Raw genomic sequence first — 27,702 nt, forward strand, 5'->3', positions numbered from 1 at the left:
CTGCGACACCGCAACAGAACGGCCGAATCATTTACAAGGATGTCAGGGGATCTTTAATGTACTCTGTTTTAGAGCGGGTGGGTGGGCAAGTGGGTGGGCGAGCAGATGGGTGAGCAATTGGGCGAGGCTGCACCTGCTGCACGGCCGTGTAGTGCACGGTGTAGGTGAAGTCGTGGTTGTCAATGATCTCAAAGTCACGCCCTTGGTGAACACCGTGAAGTGGGTCGGCACGCCCACTCCCACGCCTGCCGTCATCATCGCCGTCATCATCGTGATTAGCTTTATATACAGCATTATCGTTCACACAAATTGCATCTCTCACAAAAGCCAAGGAGGAATCGCACAGACGGCAGGAGCAGCAAGGGAGTGATAAGCCGACGTGACCAACAATTCCCTGAGCACTGCTGTTCTCTAAATATTAAGATGTTTTCAGCCAATTAATATGTATTTATAAATGGTGCGAGGAAACCTGAGCATCTGGAGCAAACCCACCATCATTAAAGTCATTAACACCATCAACACCACAAACAGCAGTGGCATCATTACTATTATCATCATAATCAACAAGTTGGGTAGTGGCTCAGGGTGATGGTAGGGGGCTCATGTCAGGAAGGGAGCCCTATGGCAGCTCGTGGGGATGGCGGAGGGCTCACCTTGTGGCCGGAGTTCCGGGCCCTCGGCCTTGACCTTGCTGGCATCGTGTGATGGGTTGACCTTCACCCGGAACGGGCTGGATGGGATTTCCTGCAGCGTTGGACATCACAGTTCCATCTTTAGAAGACCACTTCTGACTCCAGTTGTAGTAGGTTCAAGGAGACTTGGATGACGTAGTCGGAGGCACACTTGTTTATTGAATGTTCCACTATATAGCTGACCCAGCTCTGGCCAAGCTGGGATTACGGCACCCTGAGTCCCCCAGACCGGCTCTTACAAGAGCATCGGTTCTGGGCTCTCGGGGACACGCCACTGGCTTGCCCTGGTCGGTCCTTAGAAGGACGGCGATCCAGGGGAGTCCCAGGGCCTATCTTGCCGGTCTTCCTGCTTCGCTGGTTTAAGCTAAACACTGAACCCCGAGCCCACCGGCTCACTGCCTTATATAGCAAGTCCCCCACCGAGGGGTGGGGCCGTGGGGGATCACAGCGCCGTTTTAGCCCCCCATGATAAACGGTGCGGACGTGGATGTGAGCATCCTTCCGCGTGCGGTGTTGTATCTATACCCTTTTTTCAAAATTAATATTAAGAATAACTAGGCCAAGATATTTTTTTATACACATATATTTCTTTTTTTCTTAATAGCCAACAGAAGCAGACAAAGACGAGCAGAAAACCCGTTCCCCCACTTCCACAGATGTGCGCACACCTCACTCCAAAGGCCAGAAGCCGAGGGAAGGGAGAACCATAAAGTGTCATAACACGGCCCCAAATTTCACACAAAAAGGGGGTTGCAAGCGGGTGTTAGGATAACACCTCACTCCAGAAGGCCATTTTACAAATACAAAAAAAACAGGCGCCACGGAAATATATATATAAAATTATATTCTTAACAAAATAGAATGGACAACAAGAAAGACAAGACGGGTTTTGAACCATGTTAGTTAAACAAAGTTACCAACTTAGCCATGAAGATTAAGCAAACATTATCTATCCTCGCTCCAATTGGAAACCATACGACAGTCTGCACCAGGGTCGTGAATCCCCATTTGTTAATTCAATACTGACATTATTTACCGTGAATAATTTTCTACGAATACGGGCCGAAGCATCAAATAATAATTACGGCAGTCAGGGTCACTCCTAAGAAAAAAAAATAATAACAAAAAAGGCTAAGTCAAATAAATAAGTACGAAATTATAGTGGATCTCCTAGGAGAGTTAAGGGCGGAGAAGTCTATCATAATTAACCAAAATGCAACACTCCAGGGGAAGCGAGCAGCTCACGGCCGTCTTTGTCTTCCCGAGAGAAACAGAGCACACACACAGCGCCGGGAAATGGCCCTCATAAAAGTTCGGGGCGAGCAGGCGACGGCTCGAGAAAGGAATTAACAGAAGCAGATGCTCTTAAAACTAAATAAATAAACACACGCGCAGGGTGCTCCAACTGTTGGAGCACAGCCGTCTTTGTCTCCCCGCAGCACGGACAGCAAGATTTGCGCACACGAGCAAATAACATCTCCCCATAAAGAAATCAAACTACGATGGAAATACCGTGAACACGGCTACTTACAATCAAATCACAAGAATGCTAAAAGTGTGTCGGTTTAACTTCCAAACAAAACAAAGCGGTGTGAAACAAGGATAAAAACGCCAAGAGTGAGGAAAAAGGATTATAAGACTGGCTTAATGCGTAGGCTTTCGCGACCAATATTATTCATAATCAAAAACGTGGATTATGATTGTGATCGTGTAACCGCGGTGCGAACGCGAATCGTCGGTCTGGTTTAATTGATGACCCATGTGTGACGCCGGGTCCGAGGAAGCCCCCACCCCCTTCCAGAATTATTACTGACAGCGATGCCTTTAAAGCCCCAATAAACACACACACGACACACACGGACACATACACACACACGACACACGGACGCAGATGTGTCAACACAGAACAAAGGGAAAAGTTCCGGCCTTTGAACAACTCGGGAAAAACCGAGTGGACTTTCCCAATATAAGCCGAGGAAAAATCCATTCAAGAGAGATCGTCAGGGGCTCCGGCCCCATCTCGTCAAGGGCTCCGGCTCCACCACAGATCTTCACGAGCTCCGGCCTACATCTCATCTCGTCAGGAGCTCTGGGCCCCATCTCGTCACGGGGCGTCGGCCCCATCTCATCTCAACGCCGACAACGAAGAAGTTTTCGTCATCCAGAATGACGAGGTTCGCGGGGTAGCGACGTGCAGCTACAAGCCGAGGTCTGCACCACCTGAGAAGAATCGCTACCCTGAGTCGCCGAGTTGCGAGTGAAGCCAACAAAGACGCCAACGTCCACCCTGCCACGAACGAAGCATCGCTCCTCGTCAGAGTGACGACCAGCGAACAACCCACAGGAAAGGCGGAGATCGCCAAGCGAGCAAAGCAGAGAGCGTGAAGCAGTGGAGAAAGCCTGGTCAAACGGCTGTGAGGAGGAGGACAGCGCTGTTGAATGTGCCGTGTGTCTAATACACACCCAGATCAACCAGCATCAACCAAAACCGACTCGTCATCCCGCAGTGGAGAAAGAGAGTCAGTCTTCTGAACGAGCACCGCCGTCAGAGCTGCAGAAAGGCGCCATCGCGCCGTCAGCTACCGAGCGCCGCCAAGCGCCGCCGCTCACCTCACAGCGGAGAAAGTCTCGGCTGCAACTCGCACGGACAGAGGAATCTCCTAATCGGTGGTATCGTTTCCACACCCACAGGCTCAAGGAAGCACAGAGAATATCTTGTCAAACCGGTTTTTTTGTCAGAGTCTCGCCGAAGAATTAATTAAAACAGAGCCAGATTCGCTCTCATACCACCACACACGCCCTCACCCACCATTATATCAAACATTCCGTTAAAAGGATTTTATACTTGCCGATGAATCTATTGACATATACTTTCGCCTCTGGGATACGATAAGTGCTTTTATTACCGTCATATGAAGTGTGTCATGCTTGTTTTCAAACTCGGCCAGTCGCCGATTGTGATCGATACATGGGCGAACTAATAAGATGCCTGGTGGAAAGGTAGAGGTTACGATTGTTAGGAGGGTTTTAAGTTATTCATATTAGTCGAATGCATAATCTCGCAAATGCATAAGAGTTTGGTTATTCAATTTAGTTAAATGCATAGTCTCGCAAATGAAGAAGTATTTTTAGTTATCCATTTTCGTTAATTGCATAATCTTGCCCATGAATTATTGACGCATGTTTGACCTGCATGATAGAATGTCACATGCTTGTTAGAATAAATTGTTATCACAGAAGCATATCGAGTGTTCCTTCCAAATCCATGCAAAACTGTCTTATTCTTGAGTACTGTATCCTGTGATGAGATCTGAAACTGGAGACCTAAAATAACATAAAACACACTAAGATAATCCGTAAACGTTTAATCGATGATAATCGTGTTATCCTGATTGATATAACACTGGATAAACGAAGCTAAGCTTAATTATCACAACTGCACACATTAACATAATCGCAAGCATCCGCATAAATTACTACGATTATCTCCGTTATTATCATAATTTATGCATATAATTACACACCTTATCATAATTTATGCATATTAATACACACATTAACATAATGCGATTTGCGCATTTTTTGGAAAATTATTAATTTTTATTATTTTCATCAAAATTTCATAATCCAACATATACGACAGCGGGCATAACCACCCCTGGTGTGTTTGTTCGCCCTCACGTAACACCTCTACATCACCCCCCCCCCTGTACAGCCCGCAGCCGTCCCGGCTGCAACAAAATTCACAATAAAAGATGCATCCCCCCCAAACCCGTGTGTGCCTCGCGTAAACAACAACAACAACAGTAACAACAACACTATCGAGAGAGAGAAAACAAATAACCCGACGCACCCCCCCGAATAAATACCCCATCCCGTAAGAAACCAACATATATACAATTTCAAGGACCCCCACCCCACGACCCCAGCAAAGGCGTACGAGTGGCCAACCTCACAAAAGTCTGCGTGTTTTGGCGCGTGTTCTTGCAGCGGGACCGTCACAAGGGGCAGCCCCGGGCGGCCCGGCGGTGGGCGTCAATAGTTCGGGTGCGAGAGTGTCTGGCTTCGCTGACGAGCGACTCCCGACCCCCCCAGGAGGGTTTGGCGGTCGCGAGCACGTCAATCCTGGTGCACCTGGAGGCAGAACAGTCGGTGGCAAGTCAGGCGAATGCAGCGAAGTCAGACTCCGGGAGTCGGAGGACCCCTCGGTTTCAACCACGAGGGGTGCACGAACCACCGACGCTTTCCCCACCGGATACGTACACATTGTGGCCGCAAGACCTGCACCACTTCCACGGGCCCCCGCCACGGCCGCAACAGCTTGGACGAGGTCACCAGCGGAACTTGGGGACAGTGCAACGACGCCTTATCACCCGGTTTCCACCGGAGCACATGTACCCGGCCCAGCTTGAGCCTTTCATTCGCCATCTGGCGGAGGTCTGAATTTTGGATGGCCGCCTCCCTTGCCTCTGTCAATTTAGAGATGTTGAATTTGACATGGTCGGCCAATTTGGATTTCGCATGCGGCGCCCGAGATCCGCAGCTGAGTCGCGACAGGCGGGTTAGCCTCGTGACCGTACATTAGGAAGAAAGGCGAAAATCCGGTCGCCGCATGAGGAGCCATCCTGTAGGCCGCCAAAACCCCCGGAATATGAAGGTCCCAGTCGGTCTGGGATTCAGACACCTGTTGAGACAGCATGGACGTGATAGTCCGATGCAGACGCTCCACCATCCCGTCAGTTTGCGGATGATATGGGGAGGTACGGATTTTCTTCGTACCCAGGAGCTCGCACACCTCGTGGAGAAGTTTACCCGATAAATTTTTCCCCTGGTCGGTCAGCAGCCACTCCGGAGTACCTTTGTCGAGGACGTAGCCCTGGACAAAGGCCTCCGCGATGGCTGCTGCCGACTGGTTGGCAAGGGGCCAGGCCATAGGCCATCGCGTAAAATATTCCACCCCGGTCAATAGGTATTTATTTCCCCTAGGTGTAGTGGGGAATGGGCCCAAAATATCAAGCGCGACGAGTTTGTTAACCCGGGAAACTTTGATAGACTGCAATGGTGGTTTGGACCCCCTTGCTGGTGGCTTCCATTGCGCGCACTGAGTACAAGACCCTACAAGATCATCCACGTCCCTTGCCATGCCCGGCCAAGAAAAATCCAGCTGGAGCATGGCAAGGGTTTTGTGAGTCCCCAGGTGCAGGAGTCGCTCGTGAGCAGCCCACACCACTCTACCCCTCAGTGTGGAAGGCACCACCAGCCGGTGGCGGCGGGATCTCCCGTCCCAATGCATCAAGAGACCCTGGAGCAACCCCCACGAGTCGACATTTTCCACCCCCTGACCAGATCCCCCGATGCGACGGCGCAACGCGAGGAGGGAGGTGTCCTCCATTTGGAGGCGCCCCCACTCCGCAACAGACAATCCCGCTCAATTTAGCAGCGGAGAGAGAGTGCACGAGCAGCACCAAGCCCAAGCGCCATCAAACGCCAAGCAACCAAGTTTCCTCAAGGAGCGTCGTGCCGACGCCACTCATCAAGCAGTAGAGAGAGAGAGAGCGCACGAGCAGCACACTCGGGCGTCACCATAAGGTCGGGCGTAGAGTGGCAGTCTGGATGGCGTCAGTCTCAAATTCAACACAGTGCATAAAATCCGTGATCTGGTCCCGTCTGGTCCTGTCTGTAAAAGATGTGGTTCCAGACATACAGTACCCTGGCGTCTACAAACTAAGTTTCCTCTGTGGTAGCAGTTACATTGGAGAAACCAAACGACATGTCTCGGACCGCATCCGTGAACATAAAGCAGACCTGAAATACGGTAGGACAAACACCTCAGCCGTGGCAGACCACTGTTACAACTCAGTGGGCTCACATGACATTGACTTCTCCAAGACAGAGGTTCTCTGCAAGCCATCTGGCTATCATGAGAGATTCGTTCATGAGGCGATCCACATATACAAACACAGAGACAATTTCAACCGAGAAGATGGATTCTGGCTTAGCAATCATTGGAAGAACGTAATAAACCATTTCGGATCTTAACTGATTGTGTTCACGTTTACGGTGACTTTCAGACCGCGTTCCACTCACTGGCATTGTATTCTCCGCAGGGAATGGATTCTTTGCTCCGCTGCAAGTTTCCCCCCACGACTCACCCATTGACACGACGGTCAATGGTACAGTGTATAATAACAAATAATATAACATTTATATGCTTAATACAATGTACAAAGTAATAATATAGTATCGTAATTGTATAGTCAATATACAGCAGTGTGATATACATTAGGGTGGGTAGAATAATACATAGTGTAATATTACAATGTATAAGGCAATACAGTATGTAATTTAATGTTGGGTTTGTCTATGGCAGTATATAGTACGGTGTAGACTCGTGTGATGTAAGAGAACAAAGTTTAGATGAAGCATATTATATAATTTTTACGACGTAGAATTGTAATGTGATACTTACTGTTAGTAACTCAGCTTATTGTAGAGTATAGTAAGTATACTGATGATGCTATGTAGTTTATACTTTAGTTGTTTATGTAGTTTATACTTTAGTTTTTTACGTGGTTGTTTAGCAACTGCAGCTACATACTATTAACATTCCTTTCCTTTGTTAATGCTACCCCCCTTCCCCCTCCCTTTGATGCTGCTAATCCTGCATACTGCACGGGCATAATATTAATTTGAAACCCCGCCACCCACTTCCTATGCATTTCCATATGCTAAATTCCTCTTCATATGCAAATTATTTTGTCTAGGCGCTCTTCTTCCCATCTCCCCCCCTCCAACCCAGCTTAAATATACGCTCCAAGCTTGGTGGTGTTTCATTCTTCACCTGAGGACGGCTGCTTGCGTTGTGGCCGAAACGTCGTGAGAATTATTTTATTATGTTTTATTTTTATTATTTTATTACTTCCCTTCTACGTGACTTTACCGAAAGAACCAAGAAGATGCATAATCTTGCCGATGAATCTATTGACGTATACTTTTGCCTTTGCATATTAGAGTGTCATATGTTTGTTTAGAATTAAAATTGCTTAACACCAAGTGTTCGAGTGCTTCTTTCCCAATCCATGCAAAACTGTCTTATTCATAAGAACTGTAACCTGCGTTGAGATATGAATTTGGAGACCTAACATAACATAAACACACTAAGATAATCAATAAATGTTTCATCAAAGATAATCGTTTATCCCGATTGATACAACTCTGGATAACGAAACAAAGCCTAGTTATCATAACTACACACATTAACATAATCGCAAGCATTCGCATAAATTAATACGATTATCTCAGTGATTATCATAATTTATGCATATAATTATATACATTAGTATAATTTCCGCGGTTTACGCATTTTCCCAATTTTTTTTTTTTATCAAAATTTCATAATCCAACACATACAACATAATGGGTGGCTCGCCGGGATTTATCGCAGACAGTGTTTTGCATGGATGAAGGAACGAATCACTACGTGTTAACCAGAGTATTGTGATCCAACATTGCATTGTGATTGTAAACGGGCGTAAAACTTAAATAAACGCACTCTGAGGTTAAACTCCAGAATAGCAAGTTGGAACAAATACAGTGCGATTAAGATAACATCATATCGAACCGATTGCATCCTGTGATAAATGGTGTTAGAGATACACACTCTGAATCGAAAAATAACAGAATAGCTTGAGTCAAACTGACTACACTCTGTGATATAATTGTTTTATATGCACTCTGAAAGGGATTGTCAAAGTAGCTCCTGCCACACTTGAGATGCTAGGATTAGGAGGAATTTTTGAATGGATTGCGGAATACTGGGAACTCGTATTAAAACGTACCGACCTGTCTGCTACAAAGCAGGACAATCAGAGAGACACATGGGAAGGGAGCTGTATCGATGACGCTACGACATATCGAGAGGAACTAATCAACGAGGTAAAATGTCCCCACACCCTCGCAAGGGAGGAGAAATCAGTGCTCGTGACACCAGCGAAACTCACAGATGTTGACCCACAGAATAAATATAAAAGTAGCAGTACACAACAATCTTGGGTACGTGGACATAGTCCAGGGACAGATCGCACAAAAATTCTGGGTATCAATCAAAATATCCTTGACAAAGAAAATCCCTCACAATTCGAGAGAAGGGATGGGGAGATACAGATGAAAATAAAAAAAGGGGGAACTGACAACCCCGAAGCTAGAGAGAGGCAAAATGTTAAAATAAATATTCTTAGGTTTTTTCGGTAAAGTCACGTAGGTAAAACATCAAAATTAATAAAAATAAATAAAATAAAACAAAAATCACGACGTTTCGGAGGCAACACAAGTCTCCGTCATCAGGTGGGACCGTCACAGCCGGATTAGCTGCATCAAGTGAGGCAATGATTCAAGATGTAATCCCTTAAAAAGCATTGAGGGGGAGGAGAGGGGGGGGGAGCTAATCAGAATGTGGTAGCCAATGAATGGAACGTATCGGGAGGGAGGGGGGCCGGGGCTCAAAGACGGCACGGAGTGCCAACGTACAACGCATCGGGAGGGGGGGGGGGGCAAAAGAATGCACGACGGCATGGACGCGGTTGCTGCTGTACAACGCATCAGGAGGGGGGGCGGGGCCAAAGAATGAACGACGGCGTGGGCGCTGTTGCTGTTGCACAACGCCAACGCATTGGACAGAGAGGGGGAGGGGAGGCCTGATACACATGATAGAAAAGAACGAAAATGCCCATGTTTATACCAATGCTGGCTGAACAATGAAGAGAGTACTGTTAAACACTGGGGATGTTAACACTCGGTAAAGTAAAGTAAGATAGTGTCTATCAGATAAGATGGTCCAAAAAAGTGTAATTAAGTCTTTTTTGCGTGGTTGATAACATCTTTCCAATGATTACTAAGTTTGTACCCAGTTACCAGGATATGCTCCACAAAGAGCAGAGGCAAAAACTGCAGGGAATTGGCAACACGCCCGACACAGCACAGATCAAAGCGAAAGCTCGTCTGATGATAGTTCGTCCGACGATGACTCTGACGACGACCAACTTTATGAATACTCTTTCAACAGTAAAACCCTTAAATTGATAAGAACAGGGATATACACACCCACATCGCAACAGTAGAAGAGGAGGCAATGATCAGAGGTCTGAGGAGACGGGATGAGAAAGTGAGTCTGTTGAAAAGGAGTTTACATGGACAATCTATACCATGGGTAAAGTCGCTACCATACAAGGTTAGAAATTATTTCAAACAACTGAGCCTGGCAGTGATTCGGAAGTTTGGAGAATATTCGACACTCACTGAGGGGTTTTATGCTGTAAAATCGATGACCCAGGGCATGGACCAGGATCCGCGAGATTACCTCCTCCGATTTAAAAGAGCGTATTACGCAGGTGATGTGAATCGGTATCACGAAGGGGACCATATGTTCAAAATTATATTTTTTTAATCCTTGAGCCCAGAGATTACAAAAAGTGTGAGAATGGTTTTGAACCCAGAAACAGCCTCCTTACACCGCATAGAGAGCAAGGCGTACATGGCATGGTTATACAGAGCTAAGAATCATAATTCGGATCCAGAACACAGGGAGAGGGATAATGAACCTAGCCTCTCAGAGAGAAATAAAAATCACCGAGCAGTCCCACAATGCAGAGAGGAGTGAACACGCACGCACATATGGCAAAATAACCCAGAGAGAGGTTGGCACACAAATGAGAGTGAATGTGGAGGTCAAGGGCAGAACCATACCAGCACCCCATGCCATGACACACGGAAGGTCAAAATTACACACACAGATGGCAAGGTAACAATCCAAGAAAAAGGTGGCACACAAATTGGAGAAGCACGGGGCCAAAAATGTACGAGAATCGCAGGATGTGGAGGTTAAGAGCAGAACCATATCAGCACCCCATGCCACGACACACGCAAGGTCAAAAGTACACACCCCGATGGCGAGATAACCATATAGAGGGAGGGTGGCACACAGACTGTGGAGGCACACAGGCAAACCTTCATGAGAATCGCAGGATGGGAGGTCAAACACAATCGGTCCAATTCCGACCGATTCCCCCACTGGCTATACCAGGAGGGAATAGAGAAACAGATAATAAGGAAAAACAAACTGGCTTAACTGAGACACAAAATGCGGCCCAAATACGTGATGAACCACCCACAGTAATTGAGAGCAAGTTGCCCATACGCGCCCCACCTGCTGAGTTGAAGCTAAATCATTGCCCCATTGGAAAAGGCAAGCAGGCTGCGAGTGACAGGGCGGGCAAATACCGCCACGATCGGGAAACATTAAATGCATACGATGCGGTAGAAAACGCAAGCATTTCTCCCGTAAATTATGTGCCGATCGAACGCAAAAACATGACTGCAGTGAAGTGTGATCGGACAGTAGATAACAGACAGCAGAGACAAAGAGAAAAACCGGAGTGCACAGGAAAAACAGTGCAGCACGTCGCAGGATCGCGCGATGGTGGTGCAGGGAGATGGAGCACAGAGACACGCCCTGAGGAGTGCAGGCGTCAGCATTTGAATGAAAAATATCCCAATGAAACAAAAATTTACGTGGATCGGAATGCTGAAATTGAGGAGGCGAATTTCCAGAACGTATCGAGAGTTGTGTCGAAATCCAGCACCCTCATGGACACGGAGGGGGAGACACCACGGGGCACAGAATTGAATCGACACGCTGACTCGGCAAATGTGCATGTTGTCGCAAAGGGAGCAAGTGCCACTGATAACGGAGTGCAGAAGTTGGTTGTGTGCGCGAGTTCTGATTATGTGCAGCACAATTTTACACCACACACTCCGACGACGTGAGAGAGTGATAGAGGAAATTACAAAAACGAACCTAAAAACCGTGATCGAATGATCAAAGCGATAAGTGGTAAACCAGACACTCGGAGCTTGGAAAAAATATGGCAAGGAGATAACATGAGGAAAATAACGCATAAATGCGTTCGAAACCACTACCTAGCGTTTCCCAGGAACTAAAAATGTTTTTTTAAATACATTTTTTTAAATAAAAAAAATACTAATAAAACATTTTTTTACAAAATAAAAAAAATTCAGTAGTTATGATGGATAAGAACCGATGTAACTTGTTGCCTTGATGTTAAAAAAATTCCTTATTTCAAATGCAACCATGCTAAGTTTGTGATATGTACGCGCACGTTGTAAGGAATAACCGCCGAAACACGAGGGCGGCTGATGGGTTCATAACGGAATAAAGGGGCATTTATTTTGTTTAAATCGACCACTGATAATTTTAAAAGGGCGGATTGTTGTATCTATGCCCCTTTTCTCAAAAAATAATATTAAGAATAATTAGGCCAAACAAAATGTTTTTTTTATATCTCTATATTTTTTTAAATTAAATAATGAAAGCAGCCCCTACTCCTCACAAGCACACCAGGAATCTGTGAAACGGGGAGGGCCATTAAACGGCAAGACTTCGGAGCACAGAGAGGTCAGAGACATCTAGATGGACAAAAGGTCGATGGCCTAACCTTCCCAAGACATCTGGAGATGCACGGATAACGTGCAGAGCAGAGAAAAACAACTGTTGCAACTCGCGTTTTCTTTAACGTTTTCCTTAACGAAAAGTAGAAACTTAACAAAAAGAATCAACCAACGGTATAAGACTGCAGCCTACAATAGGGGCTTTTTATTAGTAATTCCCTTATTTTACTCGTATTCACCGCATATATATTATTTTGTATTGTATGTTTCTATCTACATGACCTTACTAAAAACTAAAGAATACGAATTCCAGCAGTCAAGAAAGCTTAAGTGGAAACTTAGTTACACTTAACCTCAGGACATTAAAATATAACTCGAGTAAAACAGTGCAATCCCTGAATACAGATAGACAACAAACGTCAAAATCTCCTCAGCTACCTTTGTCTCCAACGGTCCGGCACAAACAGATGGCACCATAAATACTTAGGAGGTTAGAAAGGGTCGCGAGGAGGGGTCGGGAGGGTGTCTGTTTTTGTTGTTGTTTGTTTTCCTCTCGCAAGAGATGCACAGTGGGGAGTCACGTTTTTGAGTTTAAGCACAAATGCGCAGAAGTCTGTGTGCAGTCTGGTTCAAGTCGCGCTCAGTCTTGCAACTCGGCTTGCGACGCGGCGTTGCGACGGGGCTTGCAAGGGGAGCTGGGGCGCATCGTGCCTCGAGGAGAGATGGAACGAGGAGGGGTCGTTGGAGTCGCAGAAGTCTGATACCGATGGCCGGTGTCGCTTCTCGCAGAACGAAGTGGCGAGGTGTGGTTAAGTGGGAGTGAAGTTTGTGAAATTCCAGCTATCATTCTCGTGAGAGAACCTGAACCAGCGAAAACCTGAAGGAAGGGCGGGAGAGGCATCAGCGAGTGCCCGTATGAAGCTGTCAGCTGCATGCCAAAGTTGAAAGCAAGGAGAGAGAACGGAGCAGTGGAAAGAGTCTGGCAGGCCGCTCGTGAGGAAGAGGAGAGCGTCATCGAATGCGCCGTGTGTTTAATACACACACATATCGACCAACACCTGCTGAGAACAGAGAAGACGTCCAGCGGTGGCGGAGCTGCGCGCTATCCGACAACGGAATCATCGCGCACCACGACGCCACTCATCTAGCAGTAGAGAGAGAGAGCGCACGAGCAGCACAACCCGGGCGTCACCGAGCATCGTGCCGACTCGTCATCCAGCGGTGGAGGAGCTGCGCGCTATCCGACGACGGCATCATCGCGCACCACGACGGCGAACATCGTGCCAACGCCGCTCAATTTAGCAACGGAGAGAGAGTGCACGAGCAGCACCAAGCCCGGGCGCCATCAAGCGCCAAGCAACCAAGTTTCCTCAAGGAGCGTCGTGCCGACGCCACTCATCTTGCAGTAGAGAGAAAGAGCGCACGAGCAGCACACCCGGGCGTCACCGAGCGTCGTGCCAACTCGTCATCCAGCGGTGGAGGAGCTGCGCGCTATCCGACAACGGAATCATCGCGCACCACGACGGCGAGCGTCGTGCCGACGCCACTCAATCTAGCAGCGGAGAGAGAGTGCACGAGCAGCACCAAGCCCCCGGAACCATCAAGCGCCAAGCAAGCAAGTTTCTTCAAGGAACATCGTGCCAACGCCGCTCAATCTAGCAGTGGAGAGAGAAGGCAGGATGGGCTCGCTGCGGCCACGCCCAAGCGAGAGGGAAGCTGCTGCGGGTGGTATAACCCCTCCCCCACACCCCGCAAGCTAACGACATAACTCCCGACTCAAAATGTTTTTTAAAATTAATTTTACAAGGGACAACGCACACACAACACGCACACGAATAAGACTTTCAAAAAGTTATCTTTGTGTTTCGAAAAGGGTTGCAATTTCAAGTTGGTATGTTCAATATCAACTGATCGTGCAAAACAGTTGCTGCCGTCGAGTTACATGAATAAAAAATGTTTTAGTCATTTATTTTCGTTAATTGCATAATCTTGCCGATGAATCTATTGACGTATACTTTTGCTTTTGCATATTAGAGTGTCATATGTTTGTTTAGAATTAAAATTGCTTAACACCAAATGTTCGAGTGCTTCTTTCCCAGTCCATGCAAAACTGTCATTCATAAGAACTGTAACCTGCGTTGAGATATGAATTTGGAGACCTAACATAACATAAACACACTAAGATAATCAATAAATGTTTAATCAAAGATAATCGTTTATCCCGATTGATACAACTCTGGATAACGAAACTAAGCCTAGTTATCATAACTACACACATTAACATAATCGCAAGCATTCGCATAAATTAATACGATTATCTCAGTGATTATCATAATGTATGCATATAATTATATACATTAGTATCATTTCCGCAATTTACGCATTTTCCCAATTTTTATAAATTTTTATGATTTTTATCAAAATTTCATAATCCGGCATATACAACAGGTCCCTGTCCCATTTCACAATGGTTTGGGCCGCTATCAAATCAGGTCCGTTGACCCCGGCCCTAGACGGTCCCAACAGAACACCCCGATCCCCAATCCCCTTAGCGAATGGTCGACGCAACCTAAGAGGCACGAGCATCTGAGCTCCCGGTGGTACGCGTACCGTCCTCGCAACAAGCGCTTGTACCGTCGCAAATGCCGTACGGACAGTAGGGGGGGAGGACAAGAACATCATACGTTGGCCCGACGGGAGTTCGATGCAGCCTTGGTCGATCAAGATTCGAATTGGCATTTTGGCCAAGAAGTCCGTCTCCAGGCACGGAACTGCCAGCGAGGAGGAGACCAATACCGGCCCGGATAATTTGATGTCCCCAATACAAATTTGCGCGCGGATCTGTCCGATAATGCCCAGCGAGCCCCCGTTGGCAGCATAGCACGGAACATCAACGGAGAGCAAAGGACGGCTTTGAACGGGAAGAATGTTATAAATTAAATCGGACACAATGGTCGCCGATGCTCCCGTATCAACTAAGACCCGCACCTCAACCCCATCAATATGCCCCACAACGACCGACGACCCCGCCGACGCGGCAACAACGCGATGGGCCAACTCAGACCACTGGCCCGGTTGAAACGCCCTCCCCATCGTGGCACCTTTCGACGCAACGACAAGCGATTTCTGATCCCCGTTCGTTGCAGTGCATGAGTGTGTCACAGGTGTGTGCGTAGGCCAAACATGTGGGGTGCCACGATTTGCCGGAGTTTGTTGGTGAGCCTTGGGTAGAGGCGCATCGTCCGGCCGAGGCGTCACACCGCGTTGTCGAGGAGCCACAGTTGTAGCACCGCGTGAGCGCCCCAGACGGCTTGGGTTGATCCTGGTGGCTCGGCCCGTCCCGAGCTGGCCGGCCCCCGGATCTCCATTCTGTCGGGCGACCCACAGCGCAGACCTCTTCCGATGGGAGGGTGGCTGCAGCCACGGTATGCCTGGCCACTGCCTTGCTGGCCTTGCGACGTTGGGACAGCAAGTTTGCGTGGATGTGCCGTGCGGCCCGCAGGGAACACATCTCCTTGTCGTCTTGTGCCAAGACGACGATGTCCAAATCGTCAGCCAACAGCAATATCTTCTCAGCCACCATAGCGTCCACCCCTTCCTCGTCCATCCGCGGGAAAGCCGTCTTCGCCAGGGCCAGGAGAGCTGTGCGGTATGCCAGCGGCGATTCCTTGGCGCCCCGCTGACGATCGTAAAACAGCTGTCTGCAGTCAGAAGGTGGTCCGTAGACTGCAGACAGGAGTTGAAGCGCCATCTGCAGCGTGGCGCGCGCCGATCTTGGCGCCGAGGTGAGGGTAGCGAGGGCGTCACTGTCAAGCATCGCCGGTAGCACGCGTAGTGCTTCGTCGTCCGTCCATCGCGACATTTCTTGGTGGGCGAGGAAACGTCTTTGGAAGGCTCCCCAGTCGCCATCTTCCCCCACAAACTCTTTGAGGACCGGCAATCGCTGCTGGAACGAGGCATCCGCAGCTATAGATTGCCAATTGTCGTTCCCGCCAATCCGTTTTGGGCTCTCGGGGCCACGCCACTGGCTTGCCCTGGTCGGTCCTTATAAGTGTAACGGGTTCCGGAGACACTTGTAGCGGTAACTTCTTTATTACGATTCAACACTCCAACAGTCCAACAGTCCTGATACTCTGTAACAACTCCCAGGTACACAGCCTGGGGACACAGCCTAGATACACTACTCTGGCTGCGCTCTGGAACTCGGCCTCACAAGGTCGTAGAGTCGGGAGTTCCAGAGTCCCACCACTGGCTCTCACAGCGTCCCAGGGTCCTCCGATGGCTGGTCTTGGGTCTTGGGTCTTGAGCTACGACTGGCCCTGATCGTCCAGGGAGCTCCCCTTTTATGCCCAGTCCCCAACGAGGGGTGGGGCCGTGTGCGCCCCCAGATATCCCACAGAGCACACACACCCCCTCCCCTTTGGCGGAGCCAAGGGGATTAAGCGCCTGGGAACCCAACGCCTGATGCCAAGAGGCTTAAGCGTCTGACCCGCCTGGGAACCCACGCCTGGCGCCAAGAGGCTTAAGCGCCTGGCCCTCCCAGGGTCCCAGAGCCCCCAGCAGCCCCTCCCTTCTTATGTCACTACATTACCCTCCTCTATGTAGCCTCCAGCCGTCCCGGCTGTCAATAATTAGAAAGTTTAAATTAACGAAAGGGAGAGAGAGAAAAAAAATACGCGAGCCTTAACAGGAAAAGAAAAGAGAACAAGAAAGCAACCATAAATACCATAACCAACCTGTACAACTTTACACTATATACAAGCATCAATCAACAAAAAGGTGAAGCAATGACACGTGAACAAACGACCCGCGGCACACCTAGCCCTCCTCGGGATCCGCATAGAAACCGGGGAATTAACAACAACAAATATACAGATTCCGACGCGTTGGATGCACAACCAACACCGGTTATCGAACCGAAATCACACAATCACCGCATGGATGGCAGGGATCCACACCACCCTGCCACCCTCCCATCCGTCAGGTGGTGAGAAGGCAAGGACCAACATGTCTATCACCCCTCTACACACACTTATCCGGACGTCTGTCTACGTCCCGGGTCGAGAAGTCGTACTTCAGGGCCGACCCATGTACTGGGCAAAGAAGTCGCACTTCAGGGCTGCTCCAGTATCTACATTTTTAAATATATATATAAAATTGACATGACACAAACAAAATAAATCTGCCTGCTCCTGTCCATAAATGGTGGCCGCATGCGCGAACCGCATCTCCAAAAGGCATCCCGTGCTTGCGTCCCAGCAGCCCTCAATGAGGACCACCACCGACATTACATGTCAACCGTTAGCACCCCCCGCCTTTCCAATGTGGCGTCTCCATCCTAAAACCGCGCACGTCGGCCATATCGAGGGGGAATTTTCGTTTTACCACCCCACCGCCTTTCCGACGCGGCGTCACAACCAGTAGCACGCGTCGGCCATATCGGGGGGCTTCAACCCAGTCTCTCTCCAAGACTCGCATCGCAGCATATAGCTGTACCGACCGAGCTGAGACGACCCAGTCTCTCTCCAAGACTCGCATCGCAGCATATAGCTGTACTGACCGAGCTGAGACCCAATCTCTCTCCAAGACTCGCTTCGCAGCATATAGCTGTACCGACCGAGCTGAGATGACCCAGTCTCTCTCCAAGACTCGCATCGCAGCATATAGCTGTACCGACCGAGCTGAGACGACCCAGTCTCTCTCCAAGACTCGCATCGCAGCATATAGCTGTACCGACCGAGCTGAGACGACCCAGTCTCTCTCCAAGACTCGCATCGCAGCATATAGCTGTACCGACCGAGCTGAGACGACCCAGTCTCTCTCCAAGACTCGCATCGCAGCATATAGCTGTACCGACCGAGCTGAGACGACCCATCGTTCACTCCCTGCACAACATGCACCCTAACAACTGAGGGATACAGTCCCAATGTAACGGGACAACCACACCTGAACACCACGAATCTCCAGCCCACTGTTTCAACGCGCCTGGGAGTGTTTCAATCTCCGGGCCATCAGGGCGAGCCTACTGCTCCAGACGCACCACGGAGGGTCTCAACCTCCGGGCCGTCAGGTCAAGCCGTCAGCTATTCCATGACGGGACCACACTCTCCGAGCCATGTGAGCGCACAGCCCACTAGGCTAGACATGCCACGGAGTGTTTCAATCTCCGGGCTGTCAGGTCAAGCCGTCAGCCATAGCATGACGGGACCACACTCTCCGAGCCATGTGAGCGCACAGCCCACTAGGCTAGACATGCCATGGAGTATCTCTATCTCCGGGCTGTCAGGTCAAGCCGTCAGCCGTAGCATGACGGGACCACAACTCTCGTGTTAGACACGCAACACCCGCTGGGCCATCCTGGTCAGGATCTGCACCCCAAGATATTTGAGAGCCAGCATGACAATTCCAAATCCTTGGCAGCATGTCACCATCTCAAAATAAATGCCCCATACAGTATATACATCGTTAACAATGACAGCACAAGCTATACATTAACAATCACGAACAAAGCTCAATACAAACCATACATTGTTAACAATCACAAGCAAAATTTCGCACACACATTGACAACACTCACGAGCGAAGCTCCACATAGTTTACCCAACAACAATCACGACTCCCCGACGACAACGAAGAGAATGTCAACAAAAAAAAAATCATTAATCCGGAGCGCGTAAATTGACAAAGTGTCAGGGGCCTGGTCTCTCGACCTCCAACCAACCTTTGGCCAGAGCAGCAAAGGCGGTGACCAGCGTGTCTGTCGATGTGCCGGCCCCGGCACCGGTTACAGTAAGAATGGCGCTCTCACTGTCCGGTCGCAGCGCTGATGACGCGCTATGCTAGGTTTAAGCCAGCTGTCGACCGGCAGTGAAGGTCGCAGCGCTGATGACGCGGCGTTGTTTGATTGGACCACGCTGGGCCTGGAAGTGACGTTGCTCCAGCGGTCATTGCTCCCCCGGCAGAAGTGATGACACACCCGGAAGCATCTCCCACATCCGTGGGGGGATCGCCGGTGGCGCGAATGGCGGCGGCGGGCTCGGGCGAGCGCCGCGCCTCCTCTCGCCCTCCCGCCATCGGCCGCGAGCACCGCATCTCGCCCAGGAGGGAGGCGGTGGCGCAGAGCAGCTCTGCGAGGCGAAGCAGCGCCTCCTCCATCCCTGCTCCCGACGCTGGAGAGGGGACGGTCGGCGGAGCAGACAGCTGCTCAGCCGGCGGTGCGGCGTTGTTGTCGGCCGGCGGTGCGGCGTCGCTGTCGGCCGGCGGTGCAGCGTCGCTGTCGGCCGGCGTTGGCCGCCCCATCGCTGCTTGCTCCTCTTCATCGCCGTCAGGACTGAAGGTATGTGGCTTACTTCTTGTCTCCATAGCCACTTCTGACGCCAAATGTAACGAGTTCCGGAGACACTTGTAGAGGTAACTTCTTTATTACGATTCAACACTCCAACAGTCCAACAGTCCTGATACTCTGTAACAACTCCCAGGTACACAGCCTGGGTACACAGCCTAGATACACTACTCTGGCTACGCTCTGGAACTCGGCCTCACAAGGTCATAGAGTCGGAAGTTCCAGAGTCCCACCACTGGCTCTCACAGCGTCCCAGGGTCCTCCGATGGCTGGTCTTGGGTCTTGGGTCTTGAGCTATGACTGGCCCTGATCGTCCAGGGAGCTCCCCTTTTATGCCCAGTCCCCAACGAGGGGTGGGGCCGTGTGCGCCCCCAGATATCCCACAGAGCACACACAGCCCCCCCCCCTTTGGCGGCGCCAAGGGGATTAAGCGCCTGGGAACCCAACGCCTGATGCCAAGAGGCTTAAGCGTCTGACCCGCCTGGGAACCCACGCCTGGCGCCAAGAGGCTTAAGCGCCTGGCCCTCCCAGGGTCCCAGAGCCCCCAGCAGCCCCTCCCTTCTTATGTTACTACAGAAGGACAGCGATCCAGAGGAGTCCCAGGGCCTATCTAGCCGGTCTTCCTTCTTCGCTGGTTTAAGCTAAACACTGAACCCCGAGCCCACCGGCTCACCGCCTTATATAGCAACTCCCCCACCGAGGGGTGGGGCCGTGGGGGATCACAGCGCCGTTTTAGCCCCCCAGGCTAAACGGTGCGGACGTGGATGTAAGCATCCTTCCGTGTGCGGGCATAACCACCCCTGGTGTGTTTGTTCACCACTCCCGTAACACCTCTACACAGGCTCCATCACCGAGGTCCTATCACTGGGGTGTCATTCTTGGTATCTCATCAATTCATCGAGCCAGGGACCCACGCATGCATGTGAGGAGTGTGTTGAGGTGGGGGATTGCGGTTAGCGTGCTGCGCTATGAAACCAGTAACCCGAATTCGATTCCCGCTCACGGCCACCAACACCAGTGACTATTATCTGAACTGGTCCAGGGCCTCCCCTAAGTCGACCCACTCCCTCTTGCACCGGGGAGATCTTCGTCTGTGTGCACATGTGCTTGCATTTGTGACGACTGTTCGTGCACTTGTGTCTATATGCGCACGGTGCGTGCATGCGAGCGCGCTAACCACCTGCTCAACGTACAGCACCATGATGGTGTAGCGGGCCGGCACCCGGCGGTGAGTACTTAACGGTGAAGGTGTCGTTGTCATTTTTGATGATGTTGAAGTCGATGTCGGCCTCCGTGGGGCCCACGACCCCCAGGGCGCACTTAACGTCGATGCTCACGTCACCTGCGTAGGGGGGGGAGGGGCGAGGAGGGGGACCCTTCCGTCAGCATAGCCGCCGCCGCATTGCTATTGGCGTTGACCAGTTTATCTTTCTCTTGACTTCTCTTGCTGCTCAAATGGGAATAGAGGTATTGGTTTACAACCCTGCAGAGCCAGCCGTGGAAATTCCTCGTTTTTAGTTTTATTGACCCCGGAAAGATGATGGACCAAGTCAACCACCAACTGAGAATTGAACTCCGGGCCTTCCGACTGAGAGCCGCTCGCTCTACCACGGAGCTACCTGAGCAGATGGGTAGAAAAGACAGAGTGTGTGTGTGCGGCTTCATCTCTGTATGTATGTTGAACTTGTTTTGCATTGTACGTAGCCACCTGTGCTAATCAGAGGTGTGGGGGAAGGACAACAAAGTAAACACAAAAAGAAGTTCTCAAGAAATTAGTTTTCAATCTAGATGATTTAAAAGTAGCATAGCTCCAGTGGCTTCCTAATATCAGAAAAAAGAGCGCTTCAGATGGCCACAGACGCGCATCTGAAAGTGCGCGATGCAGTGACCATCTGTCTTCTATGGCCAGCTTAAAGTCATTGCGAGAATGACCGGAGTTCGGGTGATGGTATGTATCTCAATCTCCATCTCAGTGTGTGTCTCTGTATCTCAGTGTGTGTGCCTGTCTTTGTCTCTCTGTAATGACTGTCTCCATCTCAGTGTGTGTTTATTTCTCTGTGTGTCTACTATAACGACGATGGTGTTACCGTTGTCGCTGAGGCCTCACCTTGGCCGGCTTGGCTGCAGTCGACGGTGAAGTAGGTCGGCTCGTTGGCCTTGAGGCTGGTTTTCTCCACACCCGGGCCGTACACCTTCACGTTCTCCGGGTGACTCCCTTCTCCAACATTCACCTGGCCAAGAGGAATCGCACGGCGCAGATGCCAGGTGAGGCATCTCTTCAAGTCAGCAAATCAAAATGAACACTAAAAAGTCCACATGATTTCTGATCCCCCGTTTACAACCCTGCACAGCCAATGATGGAATTTAAACATCGCTGTGGCGGCGACAAGTCTATCCATAAGACAACCATTGTTGCCTTCCCCACAAAGTCGTACTAATTTTATTGGCCCTTGAGCGATGATGGGCTGAGTCAACCCCCAACCAGGATTTGAATTCGAAACCTTCAGAAAGTGATCGCACTACCGCTGAGCCAGCGTGACACGTCTGAGGATGCTTAGGACATCGCCAAGCTTCGCCTATCACCTCCCATCCAGCGACACGTTGGAGCAGAGGTGAGACTCTTTTCCCTGTGTTACCCGATTAGTCGAGCAATTGAATCGATAATCGGGGGCATAATCGATTACATCAATTATACTTCCAAGATTATATGTGTAACCCAGTTATGAACTTTCACTCTCGAGGCCAGGATGAGTTTCAATTGCAATTGTGGCCTGGGGCATTGGTCTGCTGCCAGTATGGGGCGATGATTACTGCTGTATAATCCCAAATAGGTACAGTGAGGGAAAAAAGTATTTGATCTCCTGCTGATTTTGTACGTTTGCCCACTGACAAAGAAATGATCAGGCTATAATTTTAATGGTAGGTTTATTTGAACAGTGAGAGACAGAATAACAACAAACAAATCCAGAAAAACGCATGTCAAAAAATGTTATAAATTGATTTGCATTTGAATGAGGAAAATAAGTATTTGACCCCTCTGCAAAACATGACTTAGTACTTGGTGGCAAAACCCTTGTTGGCAATCACAGAGGTCAGACGTTTCTTGTAGTTGGCCACCAGGTTTGCACACATCTCAGGAGGGATTTTGTCCCACTCCTCTTTGCAGATCTTCTCCAAGTCATTAAGGTTTCGAGGCTGACGTTTGGCAACTCGAACCTTTAGCTCCCTCCACAGATTTTCTATGGGAGTAAGGTCTGGAGACTGGCTAGGCCACTCCAGGACCTTAATGTGCTTCTTCTTGAGCCACTCCTTTGTTGCCTTGGCCGTGTGTTTTGGGTCATTGTCATGCTGGAATACCCATCCATGACCCATTTTCAATGCCCTGGCTGAGGGAAGGAGGTTCTCACCCAAGATTTGACGGTACATGGCCCCGTCCATCGTCCCTTTGATGCGGTGAAGTTGTCCTGTCCCCTTAGCATAAAAACACCCCCAAAGCATAATGTTTCCATCTCCATGTTTGACGGTGGGGATGGTGTTCTTGGGGTCATAGGCAGCATTCCTCCTCCTCCAAACACGGCGAGTTGAGTTGATGCCAAAGAGCTCCATTTTGGTCTCATCTGACCACAACACTTTCACCCAGTTGTCCTCTGAATCATTCAGATGTTCATTGGCAAACTTCAGACGGGCATGTACATGTGCTTTCTTAAGCAGGAGGACCTTGCGGGCGCTGCAGGATTTCAGTCCTTCATGGCGTAGTGTGTTACCAACTGTTTTTCAGAAAGAAGAAACGGTTTTAATCGCCATGTAAGTTTGCACAAACAAGGAATTCACTATGGCGGGACGGTGCATACATTGAACAAGTAGGAATCTTAACTTATATAAAAGGTATACACTCTACCTATACTAACGTTACAAAGTATAAGTAATACCAAAGGGCTAAAATCTTTAAAATTATGAATAAGTATACCTTATAAAATGCGAATGTAAAATGTTAATTAGCCGTATTAAACAATCTTAAAATACAAAAATACAAATAAGATTACACGTTGTAAGTATGGAAAGGTGTAATTATGTAGATAAAATGTTATAGTAAGTGTAACAGTCATTTTAAGTGTAAAAGTCATTTTAAGCCCTTGGCCTTGTTGAGGAGGCCAACAGCAGATGGAAAAAAAATGTTTTTATGACGTGAGGTTTTGGTCTTGATGGACCGCAGCCTTCTGCCGGAGGGGAGTAGCTGGAACAGAGAGTATCCAGGGTGCAAGGAATCGTCCGCAATCTTCCTCGCTCGCTTTAGGGTCCTCAAAGTGTGCAGGTCCTCAAGGGTTGGTAGATTACAGCCAATCACCTTCTCAGCAGTGCGGATGATACGCTGCAGTCTGCTCTTGTCCTTGGCAGTTGCAGCAGCGTACCAGACGGTGATGGAGGAGGTGAGGATGGACTGAATGATAGCTGTATAGAAGCACACCATCATTGTCTTTGGCAGATTAAATTTCTTCAGCTGCCGTAGGAAGTACATTCTCTGTTGAGCTCTCTTGATAAGGGAGCTGATGTTCAGTTCCCACTTGAGGTCCTGGGAAAGAATAGTGCCCAGGAAGCGGAAGGACTCAACATTGGTGACTGGGGAGTCGCACAGGGTGATGGGGGTGAGTGGGGCTGTATTCTTCCTGAAGTCCACAACCATCTCCACGGTCTTAAGAGCATTAAGCTCCAGGTTGTTCTGGCTACACTAGGTCACCAGGTTGTCAGCTTCCCTCCTATAGTCAGACTCATCCCCATCAGAGATTAGCCCAATGAGGGTGGTGTCGTCCGCAAACTTCAAGAGTTTGACAGACTGGTGACTGGAGGTGCAGCTGTTGGTGTACAGGGTGAATAGCAGAGGGTGACTATGGTCCCAGCTGCCTTGAGATCATTGACAAGATCCTCCCGTGTAGTTCTGGTCTGATTCCTCACCGTTCTTATGAGCATTGCAACTCCACGAGGTGAGATCTTGCATGGAGCCTCAGGCCGAGAGAGATTGACAGTTCTTTTGTGTTTCTTCCATTTGCGAATAATCGCACCAACTGTTGTCACCTTCTCACCAAGCTGCTTGGCGATGGTCTTGTAGCCCATTCCAGCCTTGTGTAGGTCTAAAATCTTGTCCCTGACATCCTTGAAGAGCTCTTTGGTCTTGGCCATGGTGGAGAGTTTGGAATCGGATTGATTGATTGCTTCTGTGAACAGGTGTCTTTTATACAGGTAACAAGCTGAGATTAGGAGCACTCCCTTTAAGAGTGTGCTCCTAATCTCAGCTCGTTACCTGTATAAAAGACACCTGGGAGCCAGAAATTTTTCTGATTGAGAGGGGGTAAAATACTTATTTTCCTCATTAAAATGCAAATAAATTTATAACATTTTTGACATGCATTTTTCTGGATTTAGTTGTTGTTATTCTGTCTCTCACTGTTCAAATAAACCTACCATTACAATTATAGACTGATCATTTCTTTGTCCGTGGGCAAACGTACAAAATCAGCAGGGGATCAAATACTTTTTTCCCTCACTGTACATTGCGGTAATAACCAGGGTAGCCGCTGGATTCGAACCGCGACCCCCTGTTTAACGAGCAGTGAGGGCGCTGCTACCATTGAGCCACGTCACCACCCAGCGGGGTATCCCACCTGTAGTGCGGTTGTTGTATGTATGTTTAAATTATTTCCCACCATATATAGCCAACCGTGCTAATCGTAGGTGCAGGGGATTAATAACAAACTAATCACAATGAATTTCGATTTATTCATCTTCTTGGTTCTTTCGGTAAAGTCACGTAGTAGGGAAGAATTATTTTATTATGTTTTATTTTTATTATTTTATTACTTCCCTACTACGTGACTTTACCAAAAGAACCAAGAAGATAATCACAATGAGTTTTCAATCAAGATTTAAAAGTGTTGCTGCTGTTACTGCTGCTGCAAGTGTTGGGCGCTCACCCTGAAGTGGCTGAGCGGGATGTTGACGCTGCCCCACACAATGATGATGGTGTGCTTGATGGTCTTGCGCGGAGTGTAGCAGCAGTGGAACGTTCCATCGTGGTTGTCGCGGACCTCCACGTTGATCAGTTCCCCCTCGGCGTACTACCACACAGCGACCATCACCATCGGATATTCACTCCAACGTCACTAATGATCAACACCACGACAATTATCAGCAGCTGCTTCATCAGAGACAGCATCATCAACATCACCACTACCATAATCATCATCTTCATCAACGCCACACACCGACCGTCACGAGCGACCAGGCTATTCACTGCACCACCACTATCAGGATCACCGCCACTATCGTTCTCAGCAGCATCAACACCACTACCAACATAATCATCAATTGTCAAACCAGCACTCTCATGTCATTAATATCGTCATCAGCAACATCAACATTGCTTCCTTTATCATTATCATCCAAAATAAACTGAACATACTTAACATGGAAAAAGATCCCGTATACAAAAAAGCACACGAGGGGATTCTGTGGCTAGTACCAATCCCGTCCGCCTTTGTCTCCCCAGTGCTGATGTTTACGCACCTCACCACATACCAATTTAAAGCTGATTCGACATAGGGGAGGCCCAGAACCGGTTCAAATATTCGCCACTGTTATTGGTTGTGATCGGGAATCAAACTCAGGCCACTAGGTTCGTAGCGCAGCGCACTAACCAAATGCACACACACACACTCTGAGTTTCCAAAGCTATTGGTGTGTCCACTGACAGGTGTTACCCAGCAAGTGAGGCAGCTAATTAGCATGCTGCTCATTAAGAGTGCTGGTTCATTAGCGTACATGCTTGTTAGTGAGTTAGATCGTTAGCATGCCGACTCGTTAGGGTGCCAAACCCTGAGCATGCCAGCGCATCAGCATTCCAATTCGTGAGCGAGGTGGCTCATTTGCATGTTGGCTCGATGGAGCGCTGCTTCGTTAAGAGGAACAACTCGTGAGCATGCTGGCACGGCCGCATGGTGTCTGGTTAGCGTGCCGACTTGCTTGCGCACAGACTAATTTGTGTGACGGCTCGTTGGTGTGCTGCTTTATTAGAATCCTGACACATTATGCCAATGTTTAATTTAGCAACCTGCAGTGCCGTCTGCAACCCATGCGCCCGTGCGTCACCTGGACATAGATCTTGAGCGCCCCTCACTCAGCGGCGCGAGCGTCCATGGTGAACTCTGCCGGCGCGTCCACCACGCAGCCCGTGTGCGCCAGGCTCGGGCCGTGGGCCTTGACGCGCTCGGGGAAGTGGTCAAGCGGTGCCATGAGGATGTGGGCAATGAAGGGGCTGCCCTTGATGTCCTCATCGTCGCACACGACGTACACCGCGTACTCGCCTGGCTCCGTGGGCCAGTAGCAGAGGTCGCACGAGCCATCGCCCTTGTCCTCGCACTCGATCTTCGCCTGCGACGGCCCCTCGATTGAGAAGCCTGGTGCAACGAGGTGGGGGAAGTTGGGGGGTGGGAGTGGAGTGAGGAGAGGACCGGAAATGGGGAGACGTCAACAACATTATCATCGTCATCGACGTTAGTGTCACCGTCACAGTCAGTGTCACCGTCTATGACACGAATGTCGGTGGCACCATCAGCATCAACAACATCAATGCCGCCTACATGGGTGTCATGACTAATGCCATTATATATACGTGCATACGAGCGTGTGTGCATGCAGCTGTGCATGTGTGTGGCCGTGCATCTGCACGTCTCACCAAGCGTGCCGACCTCTGTCCCCATGGCCTCCACCACGAAGTTTGCCGATATCCCGACAACGCCGGTCTCAAGGCCGGGCCTCCAGGCCCGCACCTTCTGGGTGCCGGCCTCCACCTCCACGATCACCTCGAAGGGGCTGGTGCAGCAAAACGTACATCACTCATTTATTCCTGTGCCTTCATTACAACGAGGCTGAGAGTCTCCCTTTCACAGCAAAGTTAGGACAAAGCAGTCTTGAAGGTAGAAAAAAGTCATGGATTCCGTAACGCTGTCAAACTCAATCGTTTATTCTCAGAAATGTCGGATTAGCGATGATAACGTTACCGTGCGAGCCGCACAACGAGATGTCGCACGCGGCGTGACGCGTGACCGTCCGACAGTCCACGCGTCTAGGCCCGATTCTTTTTTTATTCATCTGGAAATCGGGAGCACCTACCTGCTGTGCACTAAGTTCACAAACAGGATCGTTTCCTGGAGG

At 49.4% G+C, this 27,702-nt stretch overlaps 1 pseudogene; it reads right to left on the bottom strand.

Moving 5' to 3' along the window:
- Positions 1-27,702, bottom strand: part of LOC133347981 (filamin-C-like) — an 83,404-nt pseudogene that overhangs the window by 35,272 nt on the left and 20,430 nt on the right.

Source organism: Lethenteron reissneri, chromosome 26 (assembly GCF_015708825.2).
Source record: "Lethenteron reissneri isolate LAM-NWPU_2019-01 chromosome 26, ASM1570882v1, whole genome shotgun sequence".
Classification (NCBI taxonomy): Eukaryota; Metazoa; Chordata; class Hyperoartia; order Petromyzontiformes; family Petromyzontidae; genus Lethenteron; species Lethenteron reissneri.